The sequence below is a fragment of the Podarcis liolepis genome (assembly GCF_965112155.1).
Source record: "Podarcis liolepis genome assembly, chromosome: 4".
Lineage (NCBI taxonomy): Eukaryota > Metazoa > Chordata > Lepidosauria > Squamata > Lacertidae > Podarcis > Podarcis liolepis.
In genome coordinates, this window is record NC_139558.1 from 18,587,349 (window position 1) to 18,604,290 (window position 16,942).

Sequence of the window (16,942 nt, forward strand, 5' to 3'; positions counted from 1 at the left end):
GGGTCACCAGGATATATGCTTCAGAATATTCACTGATTTTCCATTGTCTTTCAGACACAATGCAAGCTTCTGCTTTTGTTCTCTGTAGGCTATTGTTATAGAATACGACAGGTTTTCACAAGATGCAAAAATGAACCCCAACCATACAGGGATCAATGCACCCTAAAGATAAGAAGTACAACAATCAGGCCATGAAGTCACCAGCTTTTATGGTCTGGCAACTGATCGAAGTATCTAAGCAAATAAACGAGAAATGAACCAGATGCTGACCCTACTTAATGTTATGAGTCTACATCAAGGATGGGGAACCTGTGGCACGCCAAAGGTCACAACTCCCATCACCCTGACTATTAACCATGCTAGCTGGGGTTGATGGAAGTTGGAGTTTAATAATATAGGATAGGTCACAGGTTCCACATCTCTGGCTGGAATCTACAGAAAGAATGTCATGTCCCACGAGTCATACTGTTAAGTCCTTGGGTCAACTCAATTTTCAACAACTCAGTCGGTGAATGAAACTGAGTTACGTGTAGGGAGGCAACCTTGGAAACCACATTTCCTCTGGATACACACAAAACCCCAAGTAGATTTTGGAATCATTTAAATGCATTTTCCCAGCTTGGGGTGCATTTCCAAAGATTGAGGGTAGGTTGGGGAGTCTCAGGTGTAGTTTTAATGTTGCATATGTTGTTAAATATCTGCCCCATCCCCCCAAAACAAATCAGACGTGTGGAGTTGGATAGAGTTTTCTTCATTTTATGCTTGATTTCAGCATTTGAACCTGGTTCTTATTTGTTGGACGTTAAGACATGATTTTAAATGGTAGATCAAAGGAGATGTGACAGCACTGAACCTTTACCAGAAGAAGCTGGCTCTCAAACTGGAAATTTATATATTCCAAATTGGGACTACTTCTAAGCCCCTTATGATTAAAAAGGATATTTTGGTAACATTTGTGGTTTCCTATCACTTCTTCTATCATCTACTTAAGGGCTGAGTTTTCCCTCACTGGAATGGAACGAAACATGGCCAGATGGGTTATATTTTTATTTCTTTAAATTCCAAAGCCAATAAAAACAAGTTTTTTCCATGTTAATTGAAAAAGTCTGTTATTTATCTGTATTCAAATTTCTTCTGAATATAAATTGCATGCAGCATCATACATTATTATTAGCAATAATACTTAGGAGTTGATTTTTTCCTCAGAAAGAAAGCAATCAAAGTATCTTGCAAAACATACATCCAGATGTACCTTTTCTGGCAATCCCCATAAGCTATTGTGGGACCATAGGTTGAAGTGCAGGTAATCATAATAGTGAAAATAATAGTTTTTAGAAGGCGACGAGGAGCATGCTTAGGGAAGTTAAAGTTGGAAGCAGTCAGTGGGGTTTGGGTTTTCATTAAGTACCCTTTTCTATGGTCCCAATAATCTTGAATGCAGATGTTGGCTGCCCAGAAGCATTTCTTCAGGGAATATTGAACTGAGGTGCCCAAAAAGTTGGTAAAATTGTTTTTGTACGCCACCACAGCAGCCAGAGTACTCTGTGCACAAAAATGGAAAACACCAGAGATCCCAACAAAGGAGGAATGAGTACTCAAGCTACTGGAGTACTCAGAAATGGTGGAACTCACAGCTAAAAGAAAGAATCAGAAAGAGAAAATATATGTGGAAGAATGGAGACTCTTGTCAATCTATATAAGAACACAATACAGCCAAATAAAATTTCAAAGGTTTTGACTTACGAGCAATGGCAAGAAAGTAGAAAAGATTGTAACACAGGACTTAGGTAAATAGATAATGATAAGAGGTTGACAGGCAGCAGGAGGGAGAGAGAATTAGACAATCAAAGATGTAAGGATAGAAAGCTGCCAAAATAATTAAATAGATTTTGATGTAAATTGTATGTGTAATGGGAATTGTAGTTGCTTGTGTGTAAGTCACCGACTTCTCTGAACTGCTTGTTTGGTTAAACCTTTCCCTGACTGAAGCGCTCTCCTGTGCGTCTGCTTCAGTCGCTGGCAGAATCCGTTAGTGGGTGTTTCCTAAACTTTTTCCAACATAAAAATTCCTTGACAGCCAGTCTCCTCCTAGCCTCTCTGCGCGGAAGCCTTCTGCGCAGAGTAGGCGTGCCCAGTGGTGGTCCGGCACTCTCCCCGCTGATCTCACAGGAAGAGTCCCTGAGCCTTCCCTCCAAAGTGCTCTCATCCTTTCCTTTCTTCTTGGTGTCACCTTGATTCCCTTCCCCCTCGGAACCTCTTTCTCTCTCCTTGCTGGTTCCCTCTCCTGCACTATCGGGGCGACTTCTCTCTCTGCTGGTCTCCGATGTCAGTTCCATGACAGTATGTTAAATACCGTATTTTTCCATCTATAAGATACTCCCATGTATAAGATGCCCCCATTTTGGGGGACTCAGATTTAAGAAAATGGGGGGAGATGGCCCCATGTATAAGACACCCCCTAATTTTTGACACTACTTTTTAGGAAAAAAACCTAGTCTTATACACGGAAAAATCCAGTAATCTTAATGTAAATCAATGTAAAAAATCCAATGAAAATGAGCATTTCTAAAATACATTTAGAAATTTGCATTGGAAAATTCCTTTAAAATAAAACAAACATTTAAATGCATATTTTATACTAATTTTTGTTCTGATTTTTTTAAAACAGAAAGCAAGATTATTGTGGGAATGGCACAGGAGAGACTGAACGCATGCTAAATTTACATGGACCAGGAACAGTCTGATCCATCAGTAATGACAAGCAACCAGCGCAATTGTTTAAGCAATTGGAGGATGTGTTCCCTATTAGCCAGAAGCTCAGAGTAGGAGGTTATCTAATAACATTCTTGAGAAGGTGGCACCACAACGAATATGATACAGAATCTGTGTTTTGCAATCTAAACTGAAGAACAATTTGCTAGATAAACACTTCCTTGGAAACCATTTGAATTCCTCATCTGGCAATAACTTACTTGACCAGTTTTCTTTTGTATATAGTGAGTGCTTCAAATGAAAAGCAAAGGAGTGCCAGCGTTATTTTTTAGGGAGTGGGTTGTATAATTCAGTTTCTGTCTGGGGTTAAACTACCAAGGATAATACAGTGGTTTTCAAACAGCTTAGTTCTCAAACATTTTGGCTCCCGAAAGCTGCAAACGTAGAAGTGACTGTTCCAGTTTGTGAACTATTTTTGGAAGCCAAACGTCTGGTGGGGCTTCTGTGACCAATCAGAAACTGCACTTTGGTTTCCGAATGTTTTGGAAGCTGAACGAACTTCCGGAATGGATTCCGTTTGACTTCCGAGGTACAACTGTACCTAGGTCTGAAATTTTACACTAAAAAAGCTCCAAACCTGCAATTGGAGTACATTGTGCTACCTTTTTTAAATTGTTTCATTTTACTTACAGTATTTCTGTAGCACCATTCACAAATATCTCTCAAAGCTGCTCACAATGAAGTATGAAAAATATAAGAACTGCAGCAGCAACAAAGTGCAGACAAAGTCAACACGCTGATGTAAATGCCGAAGCCTGAGAGAAAATAAGCCAGTCATAAGGCTGGCATAACAACAACAACAACAACAACAACAACAATTTCCTGTTTGTCATAAGATAGACCTCCATGAGAGTCATTTTGGAGTATCTTATAGACCAAGTGTTTGTATACCACAGAAGGTGTTCCCTCAGACAACTCAGTCCCAAGTTGTTCAGAGGTTTATATGTAATTACCAAAGCCTAAAACCTAACAGGGATGCGGATGGCGCTGTGGTCTAAACCACTGAGCCTAGGGCTTGCTGATTGGAAGGTCAGCGGTTCGAATCCCTGCAATGGGGTGAGCGCCCATTGCTCGGTTCCAGTTCCTGCCAACCTAGCAGTTTGAAAGCACATCAACGTGCAAGTAGATAAATAGGTACCACTCTGGCAGGAAGGTAAACAGCGTTTACATGCGCTGCTCTGGTTCGCCAGAAGTGGCTTAGTCATGTTGGCCACATGACCCGGAAAAACTGTCCGCGGACAAATGTCGGCTCCCTCAGCCAGTAAAGTGAGATGAGCGCCATAACCCCAGAGTCTGACTTAAATGTCAGGGGTCCTTTACCTTTACCTTTTAAAAACCTAACCTGGTAACATATTGGCAGATAGCACAGTTACTTTTGGTATGCTATATTACATGACTGAAGTAAACTGTCCCACTCAGCAGCCTAGCTGCTTAGTATGCAAAGAAATTATTTCAGAGGATATGATTTTCAATTGCTCAGGGGATGGCGGATGATAGCAACCAACAAGAATAGAAATGAATTGCTCAATGCTATGAAGGAACTGTTTGCACGCTGGAGGAACACAATGCAGAACACTGCTTTTAGTTGTCTGAAGTGGATTCAACTGAATGCAAGAAGGAGTGTCAAGTAAGAAGGGCAAATTCTCTTTGGAAAAGAAACAATAGAGTTTGCATTGTGAAGGTCAAACACTGAATGGCTTCCAAAAAGGTATTTGTAGTGCTTTCTTTGAAGAGCCCTGCCCTTTAGAACTTTCTATTAAGCCAAATACCTTCTGTGTTGTATCAGAACAAGAACAACTAGATTTTCTTCTTCATTTTTTTTTTTTTAAATCTGTAGCACCTATTGCTTCTTTCCGTTTTTAGCAATGCTAGTCTTAGTTAGAGCTTTTTAGACGCTATTGAAGACTGTTGTGAAAACTGCAACTTTGGCACATGGCAGGACATATTTTCATGCTATGAAAACTGACTCTCAAAAGCTGCAATGTTAGAAAAACCCAGTGTAGTCTGGCTATTCAGATTAGTACTGTGCCAGTGAAGCTTCCTCCTCCATGAAAGAGGATTCTATTATTATTCTTCCTCATTCTCAAGGTGCTTTAGAATTTTAGAATTCTGATAGGTGTGAACTGACCTTCTGCTATGAGGTGGACATGGGTTCTATGTTTCCCCCCACCTATTCAGTGAATATTATTTTAATTGCTCAGCAACTTCTCAGTCTGTCCACACTTCCTGATCTGAAAAACTCCCTTGAAGGGGATACCTAATGACATCATCCTCCCTGTATGTTTTAATAGATCTTTTCTGCATCAATATTGTTTTAATTCTAGTCAGTGTCGAATTGTGCTGCTTTGAACGTATGCTTTAAATTCAACTTTCATAGGTAAAGGTAAAGGGACCCCTGACCATTAGGTCTAGTCGTGGCCGACTCTGGGGTTGCGGCGCTCATCTCACTTTATTAGCCAAGGGAGCTGGCGTACAGCTTCCGGGTCATGTGGCCAGCATGACTGAGCCGCTTCTGGTGAACCAGAGCAGCGCACGGAAACGCTGTTTACCTTCCCACTGGAGTGGTACCTATTTACCTGCACGTTGATGTGCTTTCGAACTGCTAGGTTGGCAGGAACAGGGACCGAGCAACGGGAGCTCACCCCGTCCTGGGGATTCAAACTGCCGACCTTCTGATCGGCAAGTCCTAGGCTCTGTTGTTTAACCCACAGTGCCACTCGCGTCCCTTCTCAACTTTCATAGGTAATGTTTAATTCTGGGTTGTTTTACCTGATGTTTTAAGGTGTTGCAAACCGTTTTTCTTAAAAATATAAAGTGGCATGGAAATGAGATAAATAATAACAAATAATAACTTTAGCTGAAGTGTTGGAAGCTGAGGAGACTGGCTACTAAGTGCTTGAGACCCATGAACTCACTGATTTTGTTTTCAAGGGAAGTTCTTCCTTATACCTTTAACAAAAAGCTCCCCGCACTGGTTAAAAAGACATCACCTTTTTTAAAAAAACGAATACATGCCAATAGCATGGTAAATAACCTCCCTGGCTTCTTGTGCTTGCAAAAAACTCCTGCCAATGATATGATGGGATTTTCCAGCAGGTTTGAGCATCTGGGATCTAGGAAAGGGCAAATCTGTCAATTTTGTTTCCTCCAGTTTCTCATCTTTCAAAATCTAGTTCTTCTTAAGTTCAGTTCTTCAAAATCTCACATCAGTTTATGAAAATACACCAGCATTGTAGTGCAGATTGTTGTGTGCAATTCAATCTAATACAAACATTTTTGCAATCCAATTTTCCTTAATATAACACACCTTTTCAATAATATATGTATTCCTATGCACATTTTATTCCAGTATATGCATTTTTTGTACACAAAACTTCACTGCAAAGCTCAGGGAAGTGCAAAATTTTAAATCTTAAAAGATGGCTTTGTTCTTGTTTGCAGGTTGCTTCAGAAAGTGTGAATTGTGTAGATTCACTTCTAAGTGTGAACTGAGTTTGATTCACCCCCCTCCATCCTTATCAGCTGCAGAACAATTCGTAGAATGAAAGGCACCCACAAAGTCTCTCAGATGCTTCAAACTTGATAATTGCTAATTTTCAAGTTCAATTTCATTTTTCATGAATTGGTGGAGAACCATCAGGGGGAAATGCAGAATTTTTCAGTACAGTACTAATTCAAATTTGAAAAACAAACAAACATTCAAACACAATGCCTGCAGTTTAAGGTTGATATGCGGTTGACGGTTTAAAACAAAAACTTGCTTCAGCATGCCTTTGTTGTCTCACTGCAAAATGCCTTTCATGTTAATAATGTTGTATAAACAACAATAAACATAATATATATACACAAGCCAATGCCAAAGGCAAAGGGCAAAGCATAGAGAAACAGAGACAAGGCTGCAGCCTAATGGGCATAAACTGCAGTCACATTTTAAATACGGGTAACCTTTTTAAACTCAAAATTAAATTTGTCCCTTATACTCCCTTATCACCAATGATTACATTGAAATAAAGCCACAGTGCTTGTTTAATCAGAATGGAGTCATACCGTGATATCTATAGCAATGCTAAACAGGTTTTGAGCTAGTCAAGTGCCAATGGGTGTATATTTGAGAAAACATATAGACACGAAGGACACAAGTCCACCCCCCTTCCCTGACACCTTCTAAACTCAATATTGCTTAATAGGCACCCATGGAGGGAACCACGAAACTGAAGCTGTGAGAAGCTAGCATTTGAGAGTTTCCTTTAGTTCCCTAAATTTTTGTTATTATTTATTGAATTTATAAAAGGTTAAAAAAGGTAAAGGATCCCTGGATAGTTAAGTCCAGTCAAAAGCAACTATGGGGTTGTGGTGCTCATCTTGCTTCAGGCCGAGGGAGCCAACGTGTTTGTCCATAGACAGCTTTCCAGGTCATGTGGCCAGCATGACTAAACCACTTCTGGTGCAATGGGACACCATGATGGAAACCAGAGTGCACGGAAACGCCGTTTTCCTTCTCACCACAGCAGTACCTATTTATCTACTTGCACTGGTGTAATTTTGAACTGCTAGGTTGGCAGAAGCTGGGACAGAGCAATGGGAGCTTACCCTGTCATGGGAATTCGAACCTTCTGATCGACAAGCCCAAGAGGCTCAGTGGTTTAGACCACAGCACCACCTGCTCTCCTATATTGAATTTAGATACCACCCTATACCTGGAGGTCTCTCATGTGATGGCAAATGGCTCAAGTAGTATGAGGTGAACCACAGTGATCTCACCAATTTTCAAATACCATTTAGATTGAGTAAACTGGTATCTTAGGTTATGTTCCACCAGTGATGAGCACTAACATTGGCCCTCTTCTGTAAGCTTCTTGAATGAAGGTGGCTTAATGGCTTGATGGCAATATGGTCAACTCTCCAGGGGCTACATATGTTAATGTAAGGTTGGCCAAAGTGTAATTATAAAAAGATATTACTCTGCACAACCTGTATGTGCCTAGTCTCTTTTCATGCCTTTCCCTCAAAATGTGTTTGGGACACACACAAGAAAAGGGTATAAGCAAGCCATCCAACAGCTTCCTTTTGTTACTACAGTGGTACCTTGGTTTATGAACTTAATCCGTTCTGGAAGTCTGTTCTTAAACCAAAGTGCTCTTAAACCAAGGCGTGCTTTCGCATAGCAGTGGGGGACTCAATTTACAAATGGAACACACTCAACCGGAAGTGAAACATGTTCTTATTCCAAGGCAAAGTTCACAAACCAAAACACCTACTTCCGGGTTTGCAGCGTTCCTAATCCAAGTTGTTCATAAACTAAGATGTTCTTAAACTAAGGTACCACTGTACAGTAATCCCTCTGCGAACGTCCGCAGCAAATCCGGAAGTACCGGAACGGGTTACTTCCAGGTTTGCTGCTTCCACATGCGCATGTGCGCATACTGCTCCGAGCATGTGCACAGAGTGGTACTTTGTCAAACATCCCTTTTGTCGAGCGTCCGAGGCTTCAGAATGGATCCCGGACTGAAAACAAGGTACCACTATATTATCTTCAGTCTTTGATTCCCCAACACACACTCAACCCTATACAATATTCTCAGAGATTTGAGTAATCAGAACTTTTCTTCTTTGAGACTATGCATTAGATAACACATGGAACTCTTTATAGATTGTTAATATCCTGAAACATCAAAGGAACAAACGGAGGATTCTTTACCAATCTGTGCATCATTAACTAATTTTGCCATTATGTGATTCTTCGTACATTTAAATTGTATATACAAGGAATGCAGTAATTTTTTCCCTTCCTTCCTTCACTTCTTGTTGCTTATAATTAAAAACAACAAGCCATTACTTTCTGCATGGATTTTCCCCAACTCTGACCCACATTACATATTCTACTGGAAACAGTGCTCCACTTTCAAAGAAACTTGGTTAAGCGTTAGCATTTTAAAAGCAAAATAAAAACATAGCTTGGTTTATGACATCTTTACCCCCATCTTTACTTCTTGATCATTTCCTCCCTGCTTTTCCTTACTCTTCAAGCTATGTTTCCCTCTTCCTATGCAGCTTTCAGAATTGGAAGGGGCAATATTTTATTTGCTAATAGTGAACCATATTTATTTTTTTAAATCCTCCTTTGTTGTATAGATTGACCCGGAAGATGAGTGCCGCAACCCCAGAGTCATCTGCAACTGGACCTAATGGTCAGGGGTCCCTTTACCTTTATGTTAAGTATGTTGAGGGGCCAGGTCGTGTCCTGTTTTTCATCAGCAGTATGTTGGAGGGTATGCATCATAAAAACCTTACATTTAGCGGTCTAGCTCTTTTAGTTATTCTAAATGCATACTGTGAAGGCATGTAGGTTAGTGAAATGCCTGCCACTACATTATTACCCTGTATGCCCACTGTACACCATTAGTATGACTGAAAAGGGAGGATTGTGGGGCAATGTAGACTTACTTGAAAGGGAGTTCTAAAACACTGGGACCACAGTGCTGTGCACCCAAATGTGGGTTATTTGTTTTTGTTTAAATAGCAGTTTGGTTGTAAATGAAGCATATCTTTGCATCTGTGTATCTGTGTACAGAAATACACACACACACACACACACACACACACACACACACAGAGTGTGGATCCCTGAGATTCACTGGAAGGTTCTTAGGGGTTCCTCAATGAAAAGATCAGTAAGGAAAGACTGTTCTATAACTGACGCTTAGTTCTTGTGAGGTGAAGATGAAGCCCAAGAGGTATAATTTGCATCTCTTATTAATGAAAAGTATACCTTAAAACACTCCCAGAATCCCCTGCAACATGCAGACATTCTTAGCAGACAAATTTATTTGGGAAGAGTTTCCGGAAAGCACAAAGTTTGAAAACCACTTTTTTAGTGTTATGCAAAATGCTAGACTGGGTATTTTATGAAGCATAATCGGACTATTATGTCAATGAAGAATGCCAGGGAAAAAAATAGAATAGAAAAGTTAATATCAGAATAGGAAATGCGGTCATTAATGTCCGATTTACATGCCTTAATCCTTTGTTATAAAAGGCATTCAGTCCTTTCAAACTCACTTGTGTTCCAGCTTCCTTGTCAAAAGTTAGCTAATCTAAGCTCATCTTCTATGAAGCAAACATTATATAGCCATTAGTTTAACAGATGGAAGGAAGCTTCTCCCCTTCTATTTCCCACACAGAGAGCTCAACTTAATAGGTGGGAGGATTCGTACAGGGAGAGGAGTTAGCAGTTTGATTTTCATATTTAACTGTGCAATGTTTATTGCCCTGCATATTTTACATGCTCTGGTTTTTGTTTTTTGCAAATTAAGAAGGCTTGTTTTAGTCTGCTTTCCCTAACATTTGGTTATACTCATTTTTTTAAAAAAAATTTTTACAATAAAGGTTAACTGTTACAACGTTCCTTAATACTTTTATGTATTTGCTCTGGCTCTCTTGTTTTTTTAATGTCATTTAAGCTTTACTAATGGCTGGATTATGGTTTGTTTTGGTTTGTGAGCTTTGTGAGCTGCTTTGAGCATCTCCATTAGAGGGGGAAAGAAGGCAATTAAACAAACCTATTAACCTATTATTGTCCTTTCTCGAATTGCTATTAAGAGCCACTAAGTCATTTCTATGAAATCGGTTCCCAAATAGCCTCCAAGACTGCAATCCTATGCAAAGTTACCTGGGAGTACATCCCACTGAGATAAATGGGGCTTACTTCCTACATGTTTACCAGGAGTGGCCCACGTGGTGACCTTAAGATGTTGTTGGACTACAACTCCCCTAAATCCTAACCATTGGCCATAGTTTTGGAGACTGATGGGAGTTGTAGTCCAATGTCAGGAATGGGTGTCTAGAGTGGGGCAGCATTAAATTACATAGAGTAAGTGAACTTAACTCTATTAGAATAAATAGTTGCATAATGAGCACAGCAACTTTTCATGGTAGATCTTGCCTCTATGAAGAGCGTCGTGTCCCAGGCGGATGCCACAAGTATCCCAGAGGGTGCCAAGAGCTGTGAGCATCCCAGGGGGGCAGCGTGGCAATGTCACCCCCCTCAGGGATGACACCCGGGGCGGACCACGCCCACCACACACCCCTTCCTCCCCCCCGTGCTCTCCTGCGTCCTTCCCAAGCAATCGGAGACTCTGCTGGTACAGCTATCTCTTCTCCTCCCTTTTCATACCTCTTTTGGTTCTGGGAGACCATGTCTAGGCCAGGAGTCGGCTTCACCTGCTGAGCAGCAGCCTGAAGGAGCAAAAGGTGAAGTGATTCCACCTGCTCCTGATCAGCCTTCTTGCTCCTGATGAGAACCAGCTGGCTCCAACTTTCTTAAGTGGGGTTTCCAGCCTTAGTCGGTTGCTGGAAGCAACATTTGTCATTCCTGGCCAGAGCTTGCTGCTTCTTGTGACCTTGGACCCTCTGTTTTCTTGACCCCCAGATTGCCTGACTACATGAGCTCCTGACCTTAGGACTGGACTGAACCTTGTATATGGACTCTGCCTCCAGGCAAGTACCCCCTTGAGATTTGGCTGGTTGGCTGGTTTCTCCCTCCACTGAGCTCTGCCATGACTGGCAGCACAGGACTACGACAGACCAGGGGGAAGGGAAGCTTGTCACAGCAGCAGCAGCAGCAGGAGACACCCTGTGCCTCTTCAGCAGCCTGACTCATCTCTGCCTCATGGCTTTCCACATATCACTCTCCTGAATCTTGACTTATTTCTGCCACAGTCTCTACCAGCTCACTAAGTCCTGTTACTTCTTCAGCTTCCAACACCACCTCTGTAATGATCTCAGGCAGGCAAGCAAGCTCCAATAAGAATTAATGAGACTCTTGCAGTTTTATGGTACGTTTATTTACAATTAACACCCAGAGCGCAGCTCTGAGCCTGTCGCTCTTAGCTACGAGTTGGTCACTCTGAGTCTCCGTCCCCTTCTGCAGCTTTTCCTCTCTTGTACTTCCATTGTAGTTTAACCCTTTCAGCTCTTCTGGTTCGGGGAGAAGGTGGGTAGACTCCCCCACCACTCTAAAACGAAGAGCCCTCTAAATGCTGCCTCCCTTCTGGTTGCATAGCAACTCCCTCAATGCCATCTATTCCCCCCACCATCTGCGAGCTTTCTGAGTCTGCTGCTCTGAGTCTGGGAACTCTTGATGAAGGGGGGACAAACTAACCCACTCCTGCTCTGTCTGTGACAGCATTCCCTCATCTCCAGAGTTAAACTCTGGCTCCCTCTGTAATGGCATTCTATCATCTCGAGTCAGATGTTTGATTCAGCCATGTCTCTGACATCCTCCCTCCAGTCTTCTCCTCCTCCTCCCTCTGACCACTCATCATCATCCCACCACCAATCCCTGGGCTTTGAGCCTCCTTTCCTTGGATGTTCCTCCCACTATTCCTCTACATCCATCCAATTCATGACATCCAACAGCAATGTCTAATGTACAAGATGACACTGTTCTTGTCTTAACCATAGGTAACATGACAAACTTACTTTCAGCTAGTAAACTTCATTGTAACTCGAAATGCGTAGGAGCTCGGAACAACTCTATGATGTAATGTTTTCCATTTGGTTAACAGCTGTCCTTTGTATGACATTCTCTCATTTCCAGATGACTTGCTTGGCCACTGGTACATGCACTTCATTACAGTTATTACCCTAAAAGTGAGAAGACCATGCTCACTTTTACATGCAGATCACCTGGGGAAAGGTGTATTTGCTCCTGTGATGATTCATGGTGATTCATGGAACACAGAAATAAATGGAAACCAGAATCCATGAGTGAGGATAAGATAAATAACCCAAGAACCATGAGAGTCAGCAGCCAGCAAATATTTAAAAGAAATGGCAAAGGCACATACGAGGCATTTGAAAATTGATATTTGGGAGAAAGACATTTTTAATTAATTAAATGTATCCCCTGCCCTTCCTCTTGAAGAAGTCGGGGATGGTGAACACATAAATAAAATAATAGTGTTTTTTTTACAAACTATTTTAAATCAATGTTCTAAAAACAGTTTAAGGTCAACAGTTTAAAATTCTAAAAATAAATAAATCACCTATTATCACTGCTAATAATTTCAGGGATTGCCGAGGACAGACCAAATGCCTGACTAAACAGTGTTGCTTTTTCATACTTTTAAAAGGTTAATAATGAGAGAAAATGATGGATATGCATGTAATAAAGCTAACAGAAAATTAATATTAGCTTATTGAGCTTTTTATCACAACAGTGTTTCTACATTGTGTGATTTGAGAGTTCCTATGGAATTAAAGATTTGCATTTCCATATTCCTACTATAGGTTTGAAAATGCACAAATTGGAATTGGGGGCAAACATAGACCACAAAGTGGCAGAATGACTTTGATGACTCTTTAGAACTATGAGATAATTATGAGCCAGGACCAATGCAGTCTAAGGAAAGGAAGGATGTGGGAAAACACCCAGACTGTAATAATTTAGACCGTTACAATTAGTAGCCCATCACTCATGCCTGGCAGCTCAATGAGGGCTTGATAAATCTTGTGCTACTGAGAGGAAAAGGTGGGAGAGGAAAGCACATGGAAGTTTATATATATATTCTCCTTTGTAAGTTATACACCATACATACACACACCCAAAAGGGGGGGGGAAATTGCAGGATAATTTGGAAGATAATCCCCAAAAAGGTGACATTTCTTATATCCTCTAGTAATTGCTTCTTCCTGATTCGTGCTCCTGATTTATGTCAAACAAGGCTCCTGAAGCAAGCAGGTTGATGTCACAACATGGCATAACCAATCAGGTTTGGCTATTTGCCCAAGTCCCTGAAAATAAAAAAGGAGGAGGAAGAGGATGGAAGAGTCAATTGAATAGAGATACCAGTGAAGTTTGTGGTTCGAGGACCCGATCCCTGCATAGTGGAATAAAAACACATGGACACGTGATATAAAGTTAATGGGCAAGGAAAGGCCACAACTTTATTGATTACAGCAAGTGAAAAGGTATTGGCTTAGGCATTGGATTACGTCAGTTGACTCCACCCACTTGGAGAGGGGTGAGCCTGAAAGGAGGGTTTATTCACCACTAGGTGGAGCCTGTTGATGCTAATCCAACTATAAGCTCTCTCCTGATGTCACCGAGGGTCGTGTCATGGCCCCCCGCCATGCAGTCATCGGACAGAATACACGACCGCCGGATTCCTTTAACGGAATACCCAAAAATCGAAGGCGTAGGCAATGGCCACACCTAGCCCTTCCACACACCACAGCACTTTATTCCAATGCCTAACCTACCCACCAATACCATGAAAGTTGTGACGATTGCTACGAGATAAGTGAAAAAACCACAAAGCCTAATGTCAAATGGAAAAATTTCTACCAGGCCCCCCGACCAACCAAGGCGACCAGCCTAAGGTCCATAGCAAGGCCAAAAGAAAACTGAGACCCTGAGCTCTAAGGGAGTGGAGGGTGGGTGACTCGCGACGGGATGACGAAGAATGAGGCCGCATAGCTGGCACAGCAGCGATTTATGCTGCCGTCCACGCCCCCTCGAAGGCACCTGGTTGGGTGCCTGCCCGTGGGCGTGATGCCAGCCAGGTGAGTGGGAGGCAGGGGGCTAACGCCCCCTGCTTGAGGTGGAGACCGGCTCCCGCCCACAACCACTCCCCTCTTTTGCAGGAGGAGAGCCTTTGCTATTGCACAGAAATTAGTTAACTCAGAGCAGCACAGGCAGCAAGTCCCACACATGAAATGGGACTTCATTATGTAAATTGCATAATTTCGCCACCGCAGACAGTGAGGCAAATAGTGTGGTTTTTGGTGGAAGACAAGCTGTAGCAGAACGGAAACAGTGCTGCTTGTGAAGAATACAGGGAAGAACAGAAAACGATCCCTTATTACATCCCTACTTAAAACATGGTCTTTTGGGTACACTTCTGGAAACCTTTCTTTGACAAGGTAAATTCAGTCTGCTTTGTGTATTTAAAGTAGACCTTGAAAAGTGCTATGTTTTAGTCTGCAGTTTCGTACTGGCTCTAAACAATACTGTATTAATCCTTTTGCCCAGTATCCTCCATATGTGATGGGCTCATGGGAAAAAGCTGTCCCATGAGCCCTTGCTGCAGAAAGGAGGGGAAAGCCTATATTAGGCTGCTTCCCCTGAAGCTCACAGCCATTTTGCTTTGAGAGCTTCCTGCCCACCCACCCCTCCTTGGGTTAGAGACTTCACTGAGTAATTTTGGGTCGCTGGTTGACAGGGCCAGAAAGGATTTTTTCCCCCTCTCTCAACCTTATTGGGTTGTTTTTCCTCCCCGACTTCCCTCACTGGCTTTCATTTGTTAGGCGGAGAAACAGTGTTTGTATGAGGGCAGAAATGGCATTGGTCAGGATCAACATAGTATAGGCGGGCCCCCATAAGGGGCCTGAGGGGAATGATTGACCACGACAAACCCAAGCGTGGGTTTGGTATTTGCCTGGTTGGAATCTGCACCCTGGTTCCCCTGTGAGACCTTGCTTGCTTAGCTTGCACCATGGCAAAGTTCAACACTGGCCAACTCCCGTCGTACAGGTTTGGAGCAATCCAAACTCAGCGGATCCATTCCATCAAACATGGGGCTTGTGGGATGATGAACTGACCCAGGGACGCCATGCCAACCCTTGCCCGGCCTGCTGCTGTCAATAAAGAATTGGCCTTATTTCATCCCACCACCGTTGTACAGTCTGGCTATTTTACTGCTCTCATGGGTCACACAATGCGCCTGCTTGGGCAAACTTTATATATTAATAGTGTTGTTCTGTTGTTGGTTTTTTTTTTGTGCTGTCTAGTTGCTGAAAGACAGAGAAGGGTAGGTAAAGGATAAATTAACAAATGGCTTTGCCCCTTATGAAATGGGAGAGGGAGAGATGGTTGGGCTGCTGGAGATGGGGGTGGGGAACATTGGTTGTTTTTGAGAAGGGAATGGGGAAATGAGGTAGTGCAGGCAGCTTGGTTCGTGCCTACATTCTAATACTATAAACGTACCAATTTCCCCCCTTCTCCTTCTAACTCAAAGGGGAAAATTATTCCATAAAACATGAAAGAGAGATATTCTATACCATTTGTAATGCATATGCTTCATCTGGAGAACTCCACACTTCATTTCCAGGAGTCATGGTTGCCATATGCTTTAGGTCTTCTGATGTTCAAGACACAAAAGGATTTCTGAAATGTGAAACTAATGAAAAACTAATAGGACAAAGAAAGGCTCGGCCTCAGAGCACTTCTTTTTACCTTTAACACTATATGCATCAGTTAAAAGCCTAGGGATCTTATAGAACACCTGTTAATTAACTTTTAAGAAACCCTCTTCATCCTGTAAGCTCAAAATCTAGTCCTAAGAGTCATCAACCCACCGCACCAATATAGATTTTATTAAAATTGTAGCTAATGGCTCTATAGTGGAAGCAAACAAAATCAGAAGTTCTATTTGCTTCCTTGATAGGCAGCTATCCCTGACCTTATAATGCATTGGCTTTTTCATGATGATCTACAAAAAGGAAGCGTGTTCAGGCCTATAATTGCCTAGAAATGAAATTGTCATTGAAAAGGGTGTGTGTAAGTGTATGGACAGATTTAGCAAGCTTTTAAAATGCCTTGCAGTCCAGGCCGGTAAGCACTGATGCGAAAGGAAAAAAATATGGAAAAGCAAATTTCACTCTTTCTCTCCCTATAAAATGCATTTGACCTTTTTGCAGAGATGCTACATCAGAACCACATGTAGCACTCTGCCTCTGTGGAGTGTTTCTGAAAGAAATGGAATTATTAAAGTTCAAATAAGCACTCTAGGCTTAATACTGGAAAAAAAATGTTGAATTTGTGATACTGCTTTTAAGCTTTCGATTCGAAGGACAATACCAAGTTTTTTAGGCAAAGTAGGTTGTTGTTAACATGTTTCAAGGGCCACTTCAATGGAGATGAAACATTCATTGCCATATCAGCTCAGAGGCTGAGACTACAAAATCTCAAATACTAGGACAATGGAAACAATAGAATATTGTTTTGCATTGCATTGTGACAACTAAGAAATCAAACACTAGGTGTGAATTTTTGCATGACAGTACACAGATATGCTAAAGAAGTCCACTGGTGGATCTCATTATTCAGAATACTGCATGTGAGAGGAAGACACAGAGAAAGGAACTTTCTGCTTATCTTACATTACCT